Source organism: Salvelinus alpinus, chromosome 32 (genome assembly GCF_045679555.1).
Source record: "Salvelinus alpinus chromosome 32, SLU_Salpinus.1, whole genome shotgun sequence".
In the NCBI taxonomy this organism is placed as follows: Eukaryota; Metazoa; Chordata; class Actinopteri; order Salmoniformes; family Salmonidae; genus Salvelinus; species Salvelinus alpinus.
Genome location: NC_092117.1, coordinates 1,071,495 through 1,087,657, shown reverse-complemented (window position 1 = coordinate 1,087,657; position 16,163 = coordinate 1,071,495). Strand labels below are relative to the sequence as shown.

The 16,163-nt window shown below is 43.1% G+C and overlaps 1 protein-coding gene across 2 annotated transcripts in view; it reads left to right on the top strand.

The window, feature by feature from the left end:
- The first annotated feature begins 14,565 nt into the window (after positions 1–14,565).
- Positions 14,566–16,163, top strand: part of LOC139562716 (NLR family CARD domain-containing protein 3-like) — a 259,825-nt gene continuing 258,227 nt past the window's right edge. The window contains exon 1 of one of the 2 annotated variants that reach the window (XR_011672433.1): positions 14,566–15,035. The gene's annotated coding sequence lies outside the window, so the exon portion shown is untranslated. The remainder of the gene's footprint in view (positions 15,036–16,163) is intronic. The other variant, XM_071380679.1, reaches the window with a different exon arrangement.

The window sequence follows — 16,163 nt, the reverse complement described above, 5'->3', positions numbered from 1 at the left end:
TCCTTGCTGTTAAAGAGCAGCTGCAGCAAAACCTGGTCTCCTTGCTGTTAAAGAGCAGCTGTAGCAAAACCTGGTCTCCTTGCTGTTAAAGAGCAGCTGTAGCAAAACCTGGTCTCCTTGCTGTTAAAGAGCAGCTGCAGCAAAACCTGGTCTCCTTGCTGTTAAAGAGCAGCTGCAGCAAAACCTGGTCTCCTTGCTGTTAAAGAGCAGCTGCAGCAAAACCTGGTCTCCTTGCTGTTAAAGAGCAGCAGCAGCAAAACCTGGTCTCCTTGCTGTTAAAGAGCAGCTGCAGCAAAACCTGGTCTCCTTGCTGTTAAAGAGCAGCTGTAGCAAAACCTGGTCTCCTTGCTGTTAAAGAGCAGCTGTAGCAAAACCTGGTCTCCTTGCTGTTAAAGAGCAGCTGCAGCAAAACCTGGTCTCCTTGCTGTTAAAGAGCAGCTGCAGCAAAACCTGGTCTCCTTGCTGTTAAAGAGCAGCTGCAGCAAAACCTGGTCTCCTTGCTGTTAAAGAGCAGCAGCAGCAAAACCTGGTCTCCTTGCTGTTAAAGAGCAGCTGCAGCAAAACCTGGTCTCCTTGCTGTTAAAGAGCAGCTGTAGCAAAACCTGGTCTCCTTGCTGTTAAAGAGCAGCTGTAGCAAAACCTGGTCTCCTTGCTGTTAAAGAGCAGCTGCAGCAAAACCTGGTCTCCTTGCTGTTAAAGAGCAGCTGCAGCAAAACCTGGTCTCCTTGCTGTTAAAGAGCAGCTGCAGCAAAACCTGGTCTCCTTGCTGTTAAAGAGCAGCTGCAGCAAAACCTGGTCTCCTTGCTGTTAAAGAGCAGCTGTAGCAAAACCTGGTCTCCTTGCTGTTAAAGAGCAGCTGCAGCAAAACCTGGTCTCCTTGCTGTTAAAGAGCAGCTGCAGCAAAACCTGGTCTCCTTGCTGTTAAAGAGCAGCTGTAGCAAAACCTGGTCTCCTTGCTGTTAAAGAGCAGCTGCAGCAAAACCTGATCTCCTTGCTGTTAAAGAGCAGCTGTAGCAAAACCTGGTCTCCTTGCTTTTAAAACTACAATCACTTCTTCATGTGGCACAAAGTACAACTCAAGAAACGCTAGTGAACTTGGATCAACTGCTCTTGCTATCTAAACCACTAATGGAACAAACAGTCTAGTTCTACTGAAACATCATTGTAATGTGAGCACTGATGTCATCAATGACATTTTGATATGTATAGTAGAATGACGTTCTTCACAGTTGTACTTCAAAAGATGGACCTTTGTCAACAGCAAAAAGAAGGAATACTTGTTATGATAGGAAATTCCCTGTGGTGAAGCCATAGATGGTGAAAAACATTCCACAGTGTATGTCCCCATCCTTACAATGTTGCATGAGCTACTTAAAAAAAAGGATGTTTTAGAGCACTGAAGACATCTGCACTACCAGGTGGCCAGTATGCATCATATCATGATGGATCATTTTGTAAAGACAATGAATTGCTTTCTAGTAGAGGAGTTTAAGGTTACTGTTCAACTCTATATTGATGATTTTGAAGTAGCCAACCCACTTGGTACATCAAGAACAAAAGCACAACATCTGCTGTGTTTACTGGACTTTAGCCAATATTCCAAGCAAGTATCGCTCAACGTTGCTACAATACAGCTGCATTGCAATGCAATTCCAGTGTCTTGAAGACTTGTGGATATGCAAAGGTTTTTGAGCCACTGTTGAACGACTTAAACACTCTGGAAACAAAAGGTGTCTATGTTTGGAGAATGTGTTCAAGGTACTGTGTTGTGTGTAGTGGCTGATCATTTAGGAGAATGTGTTCAAGGTACTGTGATGTGTGTAGTGGCTGATAATTGAGCTGGTATAATAGAATCTGGTATAAGTGCAGAGGACTATGGTGTAAAGAGTGCTTGTGTTTTCTCACAGCAACTACAGAACTTTCATACAACAGGTGGATTTCCTGCAGATATCCTTCATGGTTTCCTAGAAGGTGTTTGTACCGGTCGTGTTGTCTCTGTGTCTACAAGAACTGATTAGAAAGAAGTATTTCTCGTTGGAACAATGAAACATTGCTATTGTCAAGTTTCCTTATGACAACAGTGACACAGTTGATCGACCTCAGCCTATACCTAAGAGCTTTGTAAAAAAGAAAAAACAATTGGAGGCAATAGCCACAAAAAATCTCACATTGCTTAGGCTTCTTCCTGCAATAATTGGCTTTCCGAGCTACCAGAGGATGAGAGAGCTTGGGAGATTTGGATGTATTTGAAAGACATTGTGGAACTAGTGCTGTGTCATGTGATTCAGTACTTGACTGTAAAGATATCCGATCATAGACAACTACTGCAGGCCATGTGTTCACAGAGGAAGTGATTCGGTACTTGACTGTAAAGATATCTGATCATAGACAACTACTGCAGGAGGTATTTCCACATTTCCAACTGCGTCCAAAGCATCACATCATTGAACACGATCCACAATTGATACAGCGTTTTGGTCCACGTGTACATTTCTGGAACCATCAGATTTAAAGGAAAGCATAAAGTATTTAAAAAGATTGTACATGACACACAAAACTTCAAGAACCTAAACAAAACCCTTGCACAAAGACTTCAGAGAATAATGGCAGATCATTTGGCATTGCCAAACTTATTTTAAACCTGCCGTTGACACATTCACATTCACCATAAAGAACATATTTTTTACACTCTTCCGACTGTAGCACAGGATTATATACAGGATTATATACAGGATTATATACAGGATTATATGGATGATTATATACAGGATTATATGCAGGATTAAAAACAGGATTAAAAACAGAATTATATACAGGATTATATTCAGGATTACATACAGGATTATATACAGGATTATATACAGGAAATAACTGACAGCACCTCGGTGTACAGCACTTCACATGTTGTTGTAGACAACACACATTTTGTCAGTGGCATGTTTGTGTGCACTGGACTACATGCTGGTTTGCCCCAATTCAAACTAATTGGAAACATCAAACTCTGGACTAAATCAAATCAAATCAAGTTTATTTTATATAGCCCTTCGTACATCAGCTAATATCTCGAAGTGCTGTACAGAAACCCAGCCTAAAACCCCAAACAGCAAGCAATGCAGGTGTAGAAGCACGGTGGCTAGGAAAAACTCCCTAGAAAGGCCAAAACCTAGGAAGAAACCTAGAGAGGAACCAGGCAATGAGGGGTGGCCAGTCCTCTTCTGGCTGTGCCGGGTGGAGATTATAACAGAACATGGCCAAGATGTTCAAAATGTTCATAAGTGACAAGCATGGTCAAATAATAATCAGGAATAAATGTCAGTTGGCTTTTCATAGCCGATCATTAAGAGTTGAAAACAGCAGGTCTGGGACAGGTAGGGGTTCCATAACCGCAGCCAGAACAGTTGAAACTGGAATAGCAGCAAGGCCAGGTGGACTGGGGACAGCAAGGAGTCATCATGCCCGGTAGTCCTGACGTATGGTCCTAGGGCTCAGGTCCTCCGAGAGAGAGAAAGAAAGAGAGAAGGAGAGAATTAGAGAGAGCCAAGATTTTCAAAATGTTCATAAATGACAAGCATGGTCAAATAATAATCAGGAATAAATGTCAGTTGGCTTTTCATAGCCGATCATTAAGAGTTGAAAGCAGCAGGTCTGGGACAGGTAGGGGTTCCAGAACCGCAAGCAGAACAGTTGAAACTGGAACAGCAGCAAGGCCAGGTGGACTGGGGACAGCAAGGAGTCATCATGCCCGGTAGTCCTGACGTATGGTCCTAGGGCTCAGGTTCTCCGAGAGAGAGAAAGAAAGAGAGAAGGAGAGAATTAGAGAGAGCATACTTAAATTCACACAGGACACTGGATAAGACAGGAGAAGTACTCCAGATATAACCAACTGACCCTAGCCCCCCGACACATAAACTACTGCAGCATAAATACTGGAGGCTGAGACAGGAGGGGTCAGGAGACACTGTGGCCCCATCCGATGATACCCCCGGACAGGGCCAAACAGGAAGGATATAACCCCACCCACTTTGCCAAAGCACAGCCCCCGCACCACTAGAGGGATATCTTCAACCACCAACTTACAATCCTGAGACAAGGCCGAGTATAGCCCACAAAGATCTCCACCACAGCACAAACCAAGGGGGGGCGCCAACCCAGACAGGAAGATCACGTCAGTAACTCAACCCACTCAAGTGACGCACCCCTCCTAGGGACGGCATGAAAGAGCACCAGTAAGCCAGTGACTCAGCCCCTGTAATAGGGTTAGAGGCAGAGAATCCCAGTGGAGAGAGGGGAACCGGCCAGGCAGAGACAGCAAGGGCGGTTCGTTGCTCCAGAGCCTTTCCGTTCACCTTCACACTCCTGGGCCAGACTACACTCAATCATATGACCTACTGAAGAGATAAGTCTTCAGTAAAGACTTAAAGGTTGAGACCGAGTCTGCATCTCTCACATGGGTAGGCAGACCGTTCCATAAAAATGGAGATCTATAGGAGAAAGCCCTGCCTCCAGCTGTTTGCTTAGAAATTCTAGGGACAATTAGGAGGCCTGCGTCTTGTGACCGTAGCGTACGTGTAGGTATGTACGGCAGGACCAACTCGGAAAGATAGGTAGGAGCAAGCCCATGTAACGCTTTATAGGTTAACAGTAAAACCTTGAAATCAGCCCTTGCCTTTACAGGAAGCCAGTGTAGGGAAGCTAGCACTGGAGTAATATGATCAAATTTCTTGGTTCTAGTCAGGATTCTAGCAGCCGTATTTAGCACTAACTGAAGTTTATTTAGTGCTTTATCCAGGTAGCTGGAAAGTAGAGCATTGCAGTAGTCTAACCTAGGAGTAACAAATGCATGGATAAATTTTTCTGCATCATTTTTGGACAGAACATTTCTGATTTTTGCAATGTTACGTAGATGGAAGCTGTCCTTGAAACAGTCTTGATATGTTCGTCAAAAGAGATCTCAGGGTCAAGAGTAACGCCGAGGTCCTTCACAGTTTTATTTGAGACGACTTCACAACCATCAAGATTAATTGTCAGATTTAACAGAAGATCTCTTTGTTTCTTGGGACCTAGAACAAGCATCTCTGTTTTGTCCGAGTTTAAAAGTAGAAAGTTTTCAGCCATCCACTTCCTTATGTCTGAAACACAGGCTTCTAGCGAGGGCAATTTTGGGGCTTCACCATGTTTCATTGAAATGTACAGCTGTGTGTCATCCGCATAGCAGTGAAAGTTAACATTATGTTTTCGAATAACATCCCCAAGAGGTAAAATATATAGTGAAAACAATAGTGGTCCTAAAACGGAACCTTGAGGAACACCGAAATGTACAGTTGATTTGTCAGAGGACAAACCATTCACAGAGACAAACTGATATCTTTCCGACAGATAAGATCTAAACCAGGCCGTGTAGACCAATTTGGGTTTCCAGTCTCTCCAAAAGAATGTGGTGATCGATGGTGTCAAAGGCAGCACTAAGGTCTAGTAGCACGAGGACAGATGCAGAGCCTCGGTCTGACGCCATTAAAAGGTCATTTACCACCTTCACAAGTGCAGTCTCAGTGCTATGATGGGGTCTAAAACCAGACTGAAGCATTCCGTATACATTGTTTGTCTTCAGGAAGGCAGTGAGTTGCTGCGCAACAGCTTTTTCTAAGATTCGATATAGGCCGATAGTTTTTCATATTTTCCGGGTCAAGGTTTGGCTTTTTCAAGAGAGGCTTTATTACTGCCACTTTTAGTGAGTTTGGTACACATCCGGTGGATAGAGAGCCGTTTATTATGTTCAACATAGGAGGGCCAAGCACATGAAGCAACTCTTTCAGTAGTTTAGTTGGAATAGGATCCAGTATGCAGCTTGAAGGTTTAGAGGCCATGATTATTTTCATCATTGTGTCAAGAGATATAGTACTAAAACACTTAAGTGTCTCTCCCGATCCCAGGCCCTGGCAGAGCTGTGCAGATCCAGGACAGCTAAGCCCTGGAGGAATACGCAGACTTAAAGAGGAGTCCGTAATTTGCTTTCTAATGATCATGATCTTTTCCTCAAAGAAGTTCATGAATTTATTACTGCTGAAGTGAAAGCCATCCTCTCTTGGGGAATGCTGCTTTTTAGTTAGCTTTGCAACAGTATCAAAAAGAAATTTTGGATTGTTCTTATTTTCCTCAATTAAGTTGGAAAAGTAGGATGATCGAGCAGCAGTGAGGGCTCTTCGATACTGCACGGTACTGTCTTTCCAAGCTAGTCGGAAGACTTCCAGTTTGGTGTGGCGCCATTTCCGTTCCAATTTTCTGGAAGCTTGCTTCAGAGCTCGGGTATTTTCTGTATACCAGGGAGCTAGTTTCTCATCAAACTCTGGACTACATGCTGGTTTGCCCCAATTCAAACTAATTGGAAACATCAAACTCTGGACTATATGCTGGTTTGCCCCAATTCAAACTAATTGGCAACATCAAACTCTGGATGACATGCTGGTTTGCCCCAATTCAAACTAATTAGAAACATCAAACTCATCAACAATCAAACTCTGTTTATATGCCAAAGCTGCCAGTCTTTTATATAGAGCACCTGAAGCTCCTCTGAGGTGACAACAGAAGAGTCATATGTTGTAACAACACCATCAGATCTCTATGACTTTATGCCTCTAACTGCAGACAGACTGAATGGACAACTTGTCCGTACTACTAAGCACTTCATACTTTTGAGCAGGTAGAAAAGTAATCTTTGTTCCCCTGTCCTACAGCGATATGGCTGACAAGTCTCTTCAGACTGAGAGTCCACTTAGGAGAGGGAGGCATTGAACGGGTGACACCCCCCTGTCGTCCAGATTCTGTCCCTCAACTGACTGCTTTACTGTTTGAAAAATGTGAAATTCCATAGTGTCCTTGTCCAGTTTGAAGACCCTGATTTTGGTGGCCAGCTATGCAATCTGAGCAGTATTCATGAACTACAAAACATGGGAACTGTCAAATTAGAGTAATGGACTTGTACTGTAGCTCAACTTCCACCTCTGCAGGGACAAGTGACAGTGGAGAGACCTACAGCTGCCTAACACCCCGAAGGGAAAGTGCATGGCCAGACGTGTTTGTGGTTCCCAACTTTCCACACAACATAGAGTTTCCTCTCAGGGAAGGCAATGAAGCCAAAGATATGCATGGGAAAAGCCTTACTTTAAACAAAGAGCAAAAACATCAGATTCTTGAGGGCATGGCTGGAGCAGTATGTGAATACAAGATGTAACCCTGGCAACAAGGAGATATAAAGTGCTGCTGAAGCATTAGTTTTTCTGCACTTTGGGATATCAGCTGATGTAAGAAGGGCTATATAAATAAAATTGATTTGATTTGATTAGTTCAGAAACATCCATGCCTGGAAGAAGAGTCTGGCTCCAAAAGGGGCTGTGATGGATGGAGAGACAGCTTGCTGTTCAAAATGGGACATTTCAGACTCAAACTCAGCAAGTCAGGGTGTCCAGAAGTGAAAGTTAACAGCGGCAAGAGGTGTAAAAGTAGACCAGATGGCGACTCGCCACATTTAAAAAATAAAGCGGCCTCGACCAGCAGAAGTAAACTTTCTCCCACAAGGTGAAACTGAAGAAGGTCTTGAGAGGTTGAGGGTCGTCCTTGTGGAGGAGTTGGAAGAAACTGACCAAGACAGGATTGACTTATCATTGGTCAACAGCAGTATGTGTAGGACCTTTGCATTGAGACATAAAGAGATTGTTACCTTGAGCCCCACCATAGAGCGTATCCAAGACAGATCGCCGGCACTTTTCCTCAAGGAACAAGTATGTGTGTGTATGGGTGGGTGGTAAAGCAGTTTTCAATTGCCTTTGTACTTTGTTTTAGGTATGTGCAGAGTACCATCGCATCACAACCCAGCAACTCCGGGATTATTTAATTCAATGTTGGACCAACACACAGAACGCTTATCCAGAGAGAAGCAGGGAAAGACAGGAAGAAATGGACAGAAGATGGCTGCCATTCTGAATTGGTACAGCCAGGTATATACATTAAATCAGTAAGCAAAATGTGAGGCAAATTAATTGATTTAAATGTTACATTTTAAGATCAGTGATACCCTTACATAGTTAAATAGTTAATGTTTGTAATGGTTCTCTAGCAACCACGTGATGTGAACACAGATCGAACTGTTGTCCTCAGATGTCTTCCAGCAACACTCCAAGAGGATGACTCCAGAGGGTTCATAACTTGGTGGGTTGTGTTAGTGTAATACTCCAAGAGGATGACTCCAGAGGGTTCATAACTTGGTGGGTTGTGTTAGTGTAATACTCCAAGAGGATGACTCCAGAGGGTTCATAACTTGGTGGGTTGTGTTAGTGTAATACTCCAAGAGGATGACTCCAGAGGGTTCATAACTTGGTGGGTTGTGTTAGTATAATACTCCAAGAGGAAGACTCTGGAGGTTTCATAACTTGGTGGGTTGTGTTAGTGTAATACTCCAAGAGGATGACTCCAGAGGGTTCATAACTTGGTGGGTTGTGTTAGTGTAATACTCCAAGAGGATGACTCCAGAGGGTTCATAACTTGGTGGGTTGTGTTAGTATAATACTCCAAGAGGAAGACTCTGGAGTGTTCATAACTTGGTGGGTTGTGTTAGTGTAATACTCCAAGAGGATGACTCCAGAGGGTTCATAACTTGGTGGGTTGTGTTAGTGTAATACTCCAAGAGGATGACTCCAGAGGGTTCATAACTTGGTGGGTTGTGTTAGTGTAATACTCCAAGAGGATGACTCTGGAGTGTTCATAACTTGGTGGGTTGTGTTAGTGTAACACTCCAAGAGGATGACTCCAGAGGGTTCATAACTTGGTGGGTTGTGTTAGTGTAATACTCCAAGAGGATGACTCCAGAGGGTTCATAACTTGGTGGGTTGTGTTAGTGTAATACTCCAAGAGGATGACTCCAGAGGGTTCATAACTTGGTGGGTTGTGTTAGTGTAATACTCCAAGAGGATGACTCCAGAGGGTTCATAACTTGGTGGGTTGTGTTAGTGTAATACTCCAAGAGGATCACTCCAGAGGGTTCATAACTTGGTGGGTTGTGTTAGTGTAATACTCCAAGAGGATGACTCTGGAGTGTTCATAACTTGGTGGGTTGTGTTAGTGTAATACTCCAAGAGGATGACTCCAGAGGGTTCATAACTTGGTGGGTTGTGTTAGTGTAATACTCCAAGAGGATGACTCCAGAGGGTTCATAACTTGGTGGGTTGTGTTAGTGTAATACTCCAAGAGGATGACTCCAGAGGGTTCATAACTTGGTGGGTTGTGTTATTGTAATACTCCAAGAGGATGACTCCAGAGGGTTCATAACTTGGTGGGTTGTGTTAGTGTAATACTCCAAGAGGATCACTCCAGAGGGTTCATAACTTGGTGGGTTGTGTTAGTGTAATACTCCAAGAGGATGACTCCAGAGGGTTCATAACTTGGTGGGTTGTGTTAGTGTAACACTCCAAGAGGATGACTCTGGAGTGTTCATAACTTGGTGGGTTGTGTTAGTGCAATACTCCAAGAGGATGACTCCAGAGGGTTCATAACTTGGTGGGTTGTGTTAGTGTAATACTCCAAGAGGATGACTCTGGAGTGTTCATAACTTGGTGGGTTGTGTTATTGTAATACTCCTAGAGGATGACTCTGGAGTGTTCATAACTTGGTGGGTTGTGTTAGTGTAATACTCCAAGAGGATGACTCCAGAGGTTTCATAACTTGGTGGGTTGTGTTAGTGTAATACTCCAAGAGGATGACTCCAGAGGGTTCATAACTTGGTGGGTGTGTTAGTGTGATACTCCAAGAGGATGACTCTGGAGTGTTCATAACTTGGTGGGTTGTGTTAGTGTAATACTCCAAGACGATGACTCCAGAGGGTTCATAACTTGGTGGGTTGTGTTAGTGTAATACTCCAAGAGGATGACTCCAGAGGGTTCATAACTTGGTGGGTTGTGTTAGTGTAATACTCCAAGAGGATGACTCCAGAGGGTTCATAACTTGGTGGGTTGTGTTAGTATAATAATCCAAGAGGATGACTCCAGAGGGTTCATAACTTGGTGGGTTGTGTTACTGTAATACTCCAAGAGGATGACTCTGGAGTGTTCATAACTTGGTGGGTTGTGTTAGTGTAATACTCCAAGAGGATGACTCCAGAGGGTTCATAACTTGGTGGGATGTGTTAGTGTAATACTCCAAGAGGATGACTCCAGAGGGTTCATAACTTGGTGGGTTGTGTTAGTGTAATACTCCAAGAGGATGACTCCAGAGGGTTCATAACTTGGTGGGTTGTGTTAGTGTACTACTCCAAGAGGATGACTCCAGAGGGTTCATAACTTGGTGGGTTGTGTTAGTGTAATACTCCAAGAGGATGACTCCAGAGGGTTCATAACTTGGTGGGTTGTGTTAGTGTAACACTCCAAGAGGATGACTCCAGAGGGTTCATAACTTGGTGGGTTGTGTTAGTGTAATACTCCAAGAGGATGACTCCAGAGGGTTCATAACTTGGTGGGTTGTGTTAGTGTAATACTCCAAGAGGATGACTCCAGAGGGTTCATAACTTGGTGGGTTGTGTTAGTGTATTACTCCAAGAGGAAGACTCTGGAGTGTTCATAACTTGGTGGGTTGTGTTAGTGTAACACTCCAAGAGGATGACTCCAGAGGGTTCATAACTTGGTGGGTTGTGTTAGTGTATTACTCCAAGAGGAAGACTCTGGAGTGTTCATAACTTGGTAGGTTGTGTTAGTGTATTACTCCAAGAGGATGACTCTGGAGTGTTCATAACTTGGTGGGTTGTGTTAGTGTAACACTCCAAGAGGATGACTCCAGAGGGTTCATAACTTGGTGGGTTGTGTTAGTGTAATACTCCAAGAGGAAGACTCTGGAGTGTTCATAACTTGGTGGGTTGTGTTAGTGTAACACTCCAAGAGGATGACTCCAGAGGGTTCATAACTTGGTGGGTTGTGTTAGTGTAACACTCCAAGAGGATGACTCCAGAGGGTTTATAACTTGGTGGGTTGTGTTAGTGTAACACTCCAAGAGGATGACTCCAGAGGGTTCATAACTTGGTGGGTTGTGTTAGTGTAACACTCCAAGAGGATGACTCCAGAGGGTTCATAACTTGGTGGGTTGTGTTAGTGTAACACTCCAAGAGGATGACTCCAGAGGGTTCATAACTTGGTGGGTTGTGTTAGTGTAACACTCCAAGAGGATGACTCCAGAGGGTTTATAACTTGGTGGGTTGTGTTAGTGTAATACTCCAAGAGGATGACTCCAGAGGGTTCATAACTTGGTGGGTTGTGTTAGTGTAATACTCCAAGAGGATGACTCCAGAGGGTTCATAACTTGGTGGGTTGTGTTAGTGTAACACTCCAAGAGGATGACTCCAGAGGGTTCATAACTTGGTGGGTTGTGTTAGTGTAATACTCCAAGAGGATGACTCCAGAGGTTTCATAACTTGGTGGGTTGTGTTATTGTAATACTCCTAGAGGATGACTCCAGAGGGTTCATAACTTGGTGGGTTGTGTTAGTGTAAGACTCCAAGAGGATGACTCTGGAGTGTTCATAACTTGGTGGGTTGTGTTAGTGTAATACTCCAAGAGGATGACTCTGGAGTGTTCATAACTTGGTGGGTTGTGTTAGTGTAACACTCCACAATGATGACTCTGGATTGTTTATAACTTGGGGGGTTGTGTTAGTGTAACACTCCACGATGATGACTCTGGATTGTTTATAACTTGGTGGGTTGTGTTAGTGTAACACTCCAAGAGGATGACTCCAGAGGGTTCATAACTTGGTGGGTTGTGTTAGTGTAATACTCCAAGAGGATGACTCTGGAGTGTTCATAACTTGGTGGGTTGTGTTATTGTAATACTCCTAGAGGATGACTCTGGAGTGTTCATAACTTGGTGGGTTGTGTTAGTGTAATACTCCAAGAGGATGACTCCAGAGGTTTCATAACTTGGTGGGTTGTGTTAGTGTAATACTCCAAGAGGATGACTCCAGAGGGTTCATAACTTGGTGGGTGTGTTAGTGTAATACTCCAAGAGGATGACTCTGGAGTGTTCATAACTTGGTGGGTTGTGTTAGTGTAATACTCCAAGACGATGACTCCAGAGGGTTCATAACTTGGTGGGTTGTGTTAGTGTAATACTCCAAGAGGATGACTCCAGAGGGTTCATAACTTGGTGGGTTGTGTTAGTGTAATACTCCAAGAGGATGACTCCAGAGGGTTCATAACTTGGTGGGTTGTGTTAGTATAATAATCCAAGAGGATGACTCCAGAGGGTTCATAACTTGGTGGGTTGTGTTACTGTAATACTCCAAGAGGATGACTCTGGAGTGTTCATAACTTGGTGGGTTGTGTTAGTGTAATACTCCAAGAGGATGACTCCAGAGGGTTCATAACTTGGTGGGATGTGTTAGTGTAATACTCCAAGAGGATGACTCCAGAGGGTTCATAACTTGGTGGGTTGTGTTAGTGTAATACTCCAAGAGGATGACTCCAGAGGGTTCATAACTTGGTGGGTTGTGTTAGTGTAATACTCCAAGAGGATGACTCCAGAGGGTTCATAACTTGGTGGGTTGTGTTAGTGTAATACTCCAAGAGGATGACTCCAGAGGGTTCATAACTTGGTGGGTTGTGTTAGTGTAACACTCCAAGAGGATGACTCCAGAGGGTTCATAACTTGGTGGGTTGTGTTAGTGTAATACTCCAAGAGGATGACTCCAGAGGGTTCATAACTTGGTGGGTTGTGTTAGTGTAATACTCCAAGAGGATGACTCCAGAGGGTTCATAACTTGGTGGGTTGTGTTAGTATAATACTCCAAGAGGATGACTCTGGAGTGTTCATAACTTGGTGGGTTGTGTTAGTGTAACACTCCAAGAGGATGACTCCAGAGGGTTCATAACTTGGTGGGTTGTGTTAGTGTAACACTCCAAGAGGATGACTCCAGAGGGTTCATAACTTGGTGGGTTGTGTTAGTGTATTACTCCAAGAGGAAGACTCTGGAGTGTTCATAACTTGGTGGGTTGTGTTAGTGTATTACTCCAAGAGGATGACTCTGGAGTGTTCATAACTTGGTGGGTTGTGTTAGTGTAATACTCCAAGAGGATGACTCCAGAGGTTTCATAACTTGGTGGGTTGTGTTATTGTAATACTCCTAGAGGATGACTCCAGAGGGTTCATAACTTGGTGGGTTGTGTTAGTGTAAGACTCCAAGAGGATGACTCTGGAGTGTTCATAACTTGGTGGGTTGTGTTAGTGTAATACTCCAAGAGGATGACTCTGGAGTGTTCATAACTTGGTGGGTTGTGTTAGTGTAACACTCCACAATGATGACTCTGGATTGTTTATAACTTGGGGGGTTGTGTTAGTGTAACACTCCACGATGATGACTCTGGATTGTTTATAACTTGGTGGGTTGTGTTAGTGTAACACTCCAAGAGGATGACTCTGGAGTGTTCATAACTTGGTGGGTTGTGTTAGTGTAACACTCCAAGAGGATGACTCCAGAGGGTTCATAACTTGGTGGGTTGTGTTAGTGTAACAGTCCAAGAGGATGACTCTGGAGTGTTCATAACTTGGTGGGTTGTGTTAGTGTAACACTCCAAGAGGATGACTCCAGAGGGTTCATAACTTGGTGGGTTGTGTTAGTGTAACACTCCAAGAGGATGACTCTGGAGTGTTCATAACTTGGTGGGTTGTGTTAGTGTAATACTCCAAGAGGATGACTCCAGAGGGTTCATAACTTGGTGGGTTGTGTTAGTGTAATACTCCAAGATGATGACTCTGGATTGTTTATAACTTGGTGGGTTGTGTTAGTGTAACACTCCACAATGATGACTCTGGATTGTTTATAACTTGGTGGGTTGTGTTAGTGTAATACTCCAAGATGATGACTCTGGATTGTTTATAACTTGGTGGGTTGTGTTAGTGTAACAGTCCAAGAGGATGACTCTGGAGTGTTCATAACTTGGTGGGTTGTGTTATTGTAATACTCCAAGAGGATGACTCAAGAGACCAGCAGCCATCATCTCAGTCATTGATGACGATGGAGATGTAGCTGCTGTGCCATTCCATCCAGGAAGAGTCTACGTGGTCTTTGAGGAGAAGGTGGTTATGAAGGATTTCCGGTGCTGGCCTGATGTCCGGATGTTTTAGCCGTGTCTGAATCCTGGCTTAGGAAGGGACCTGATCTGAGATCATAATGAATCAGATTACATGGAGAGGGGGAACTGATCCTAGATCATAATGAATCAGATTACATGGAGAGGAGGGACCTGATCCTAGATCATAATGAATCAGATTACATGGAGAGGAGGGACCTGATCCTAGACCATAATGAATCAGATTACATTTACATTTAAGTCATTTAGCAGACGCTCTTATCCAGAGCGACTTACAAATTGGAAAGTTCATACATATTCATCCTGGTCCCCCCGTGGGGAATGAACCCACAACCCTGGCGTTGCAAGCGCCATGCTCTACCAACTGAGCCACACGGGACCACAGAGAGGGGGGACCTGATCCTAGATCATATTGAATCAGATTACATGGACAGGGGGGACCTGATCCTAGATCAGCACTCATCCTCAGACACTGCCTGTATGAATAAGGAATGATGTTGTAAAGTCTAGTTACAGCAGGTGTTTACTGCCATCTAGTGGAAGATACTAATAAAACACTTTATTATCAGGGTGGGGAGATGGCTGAGTGCAGGATCCATGGTGAGATGACAGAGCAGAAAACACTATATGGAGAGAAGTACAAATAAAGTATTTCTGAACAATAAAGGACAGAGTAAGAGAATAAATACCTGGAATGACATATTATTACTAGTTAGTAGAACTCACAGGGTTCTGTCGTCATTATTTAACCATACACCAGTGACGTCAGAAGTGACGTGATTTCCTCATATGAAAGTGAAAGTAAGGGTGTGGTCTACGCATTTACAAAACAGCTGTGAAAATGTAGCGCAAGTATCTCGGCAACATTAGAAGTAAGATAAATGTGTTGATTTGAAGGACAGACGGGCAGACTCTGGTAAGTCTAGGCTACATATAACTATTATAAAGTTAGGTCGTAGTCAGACATTCAACAGACAGAGTAGGCTTGAGATATGATTCTTATCATGCTGAACAACCTGGGCCCGGTTTCCACGATGGAATTTAGACTTAACGCTAGAAACGCATAATAAGTGGGAAAACGATAATTATCCAAATACAAAGTTGAGTAAACGATATTTTACAAATAAAAAGATGCGTAAACGTCTAAGTATTTCTGAACAATAATGAATTCTAAAGGAAAGAGTATGTGAATGAATACCTGTAATGATATATTACTAGTTAGTAGAACTGCTACTTGAGCTGAGTTGCTGACAGACAGCAGTTTTCAAAGTTTAAACTAATCAGTAGGCCTACATGTTATCAGTAAAACGTCTGGTAAAGATGGTGGAGGAGCTTTTCAATTATATGGTTTTATGTTTATCTCAGGGTTTCTCAATCATGTTGTTCTTACCAGCACTTACACACCTGATTCAACTAATCATCAAATATTTTAAGACAGTTTAATATTTGAGTCATACAAATTAACATTTTCAAATTATAACATTTTGGGTTTGTAGGCCTGTTTACAATTATTAAAGTCACACAATAAGGAGGGGAAAAAAACACAAACCTGGTTTTGAGTAAATTATATGTTTTGCAAAAATAATGTAAGAGAGATGTCTTGATAAAATTGAAGCAAGATGCGGCACAATGTCATGAGTTAGTGCTGTCGCATGAAGCTGATTGTTAGCGCCACCCTGTGGTTACTATAGTTACATGAAGGGGTGACGCCTTGACTGCAGTTGAAACTGAAAAACAGAAAGTATCTGTACAGGGCCATTTTGAGATGACAGAGCAGCTCATAGTTTAATCTCTATACTGCAATGCAGTTTCCAAGTAAAGTGAGTATTTCAGGTTAATAATCTAGAATGAAGTAGAGGGAACATTTGGAATCCACAAAACTAGTGTCGGAGTGCTGCTGAGTCATTCCTACCATGCGGTGCCTTTTCTGTCCCCAGGAAATATCAGTTCTAATTTAGTGTAAAATGTGGATTCCAAAAGGCTTTAAATATAAGGTGTCCTTTACCTTAAAAACACCAAAATATGGATCCTGAAATGGAATTTT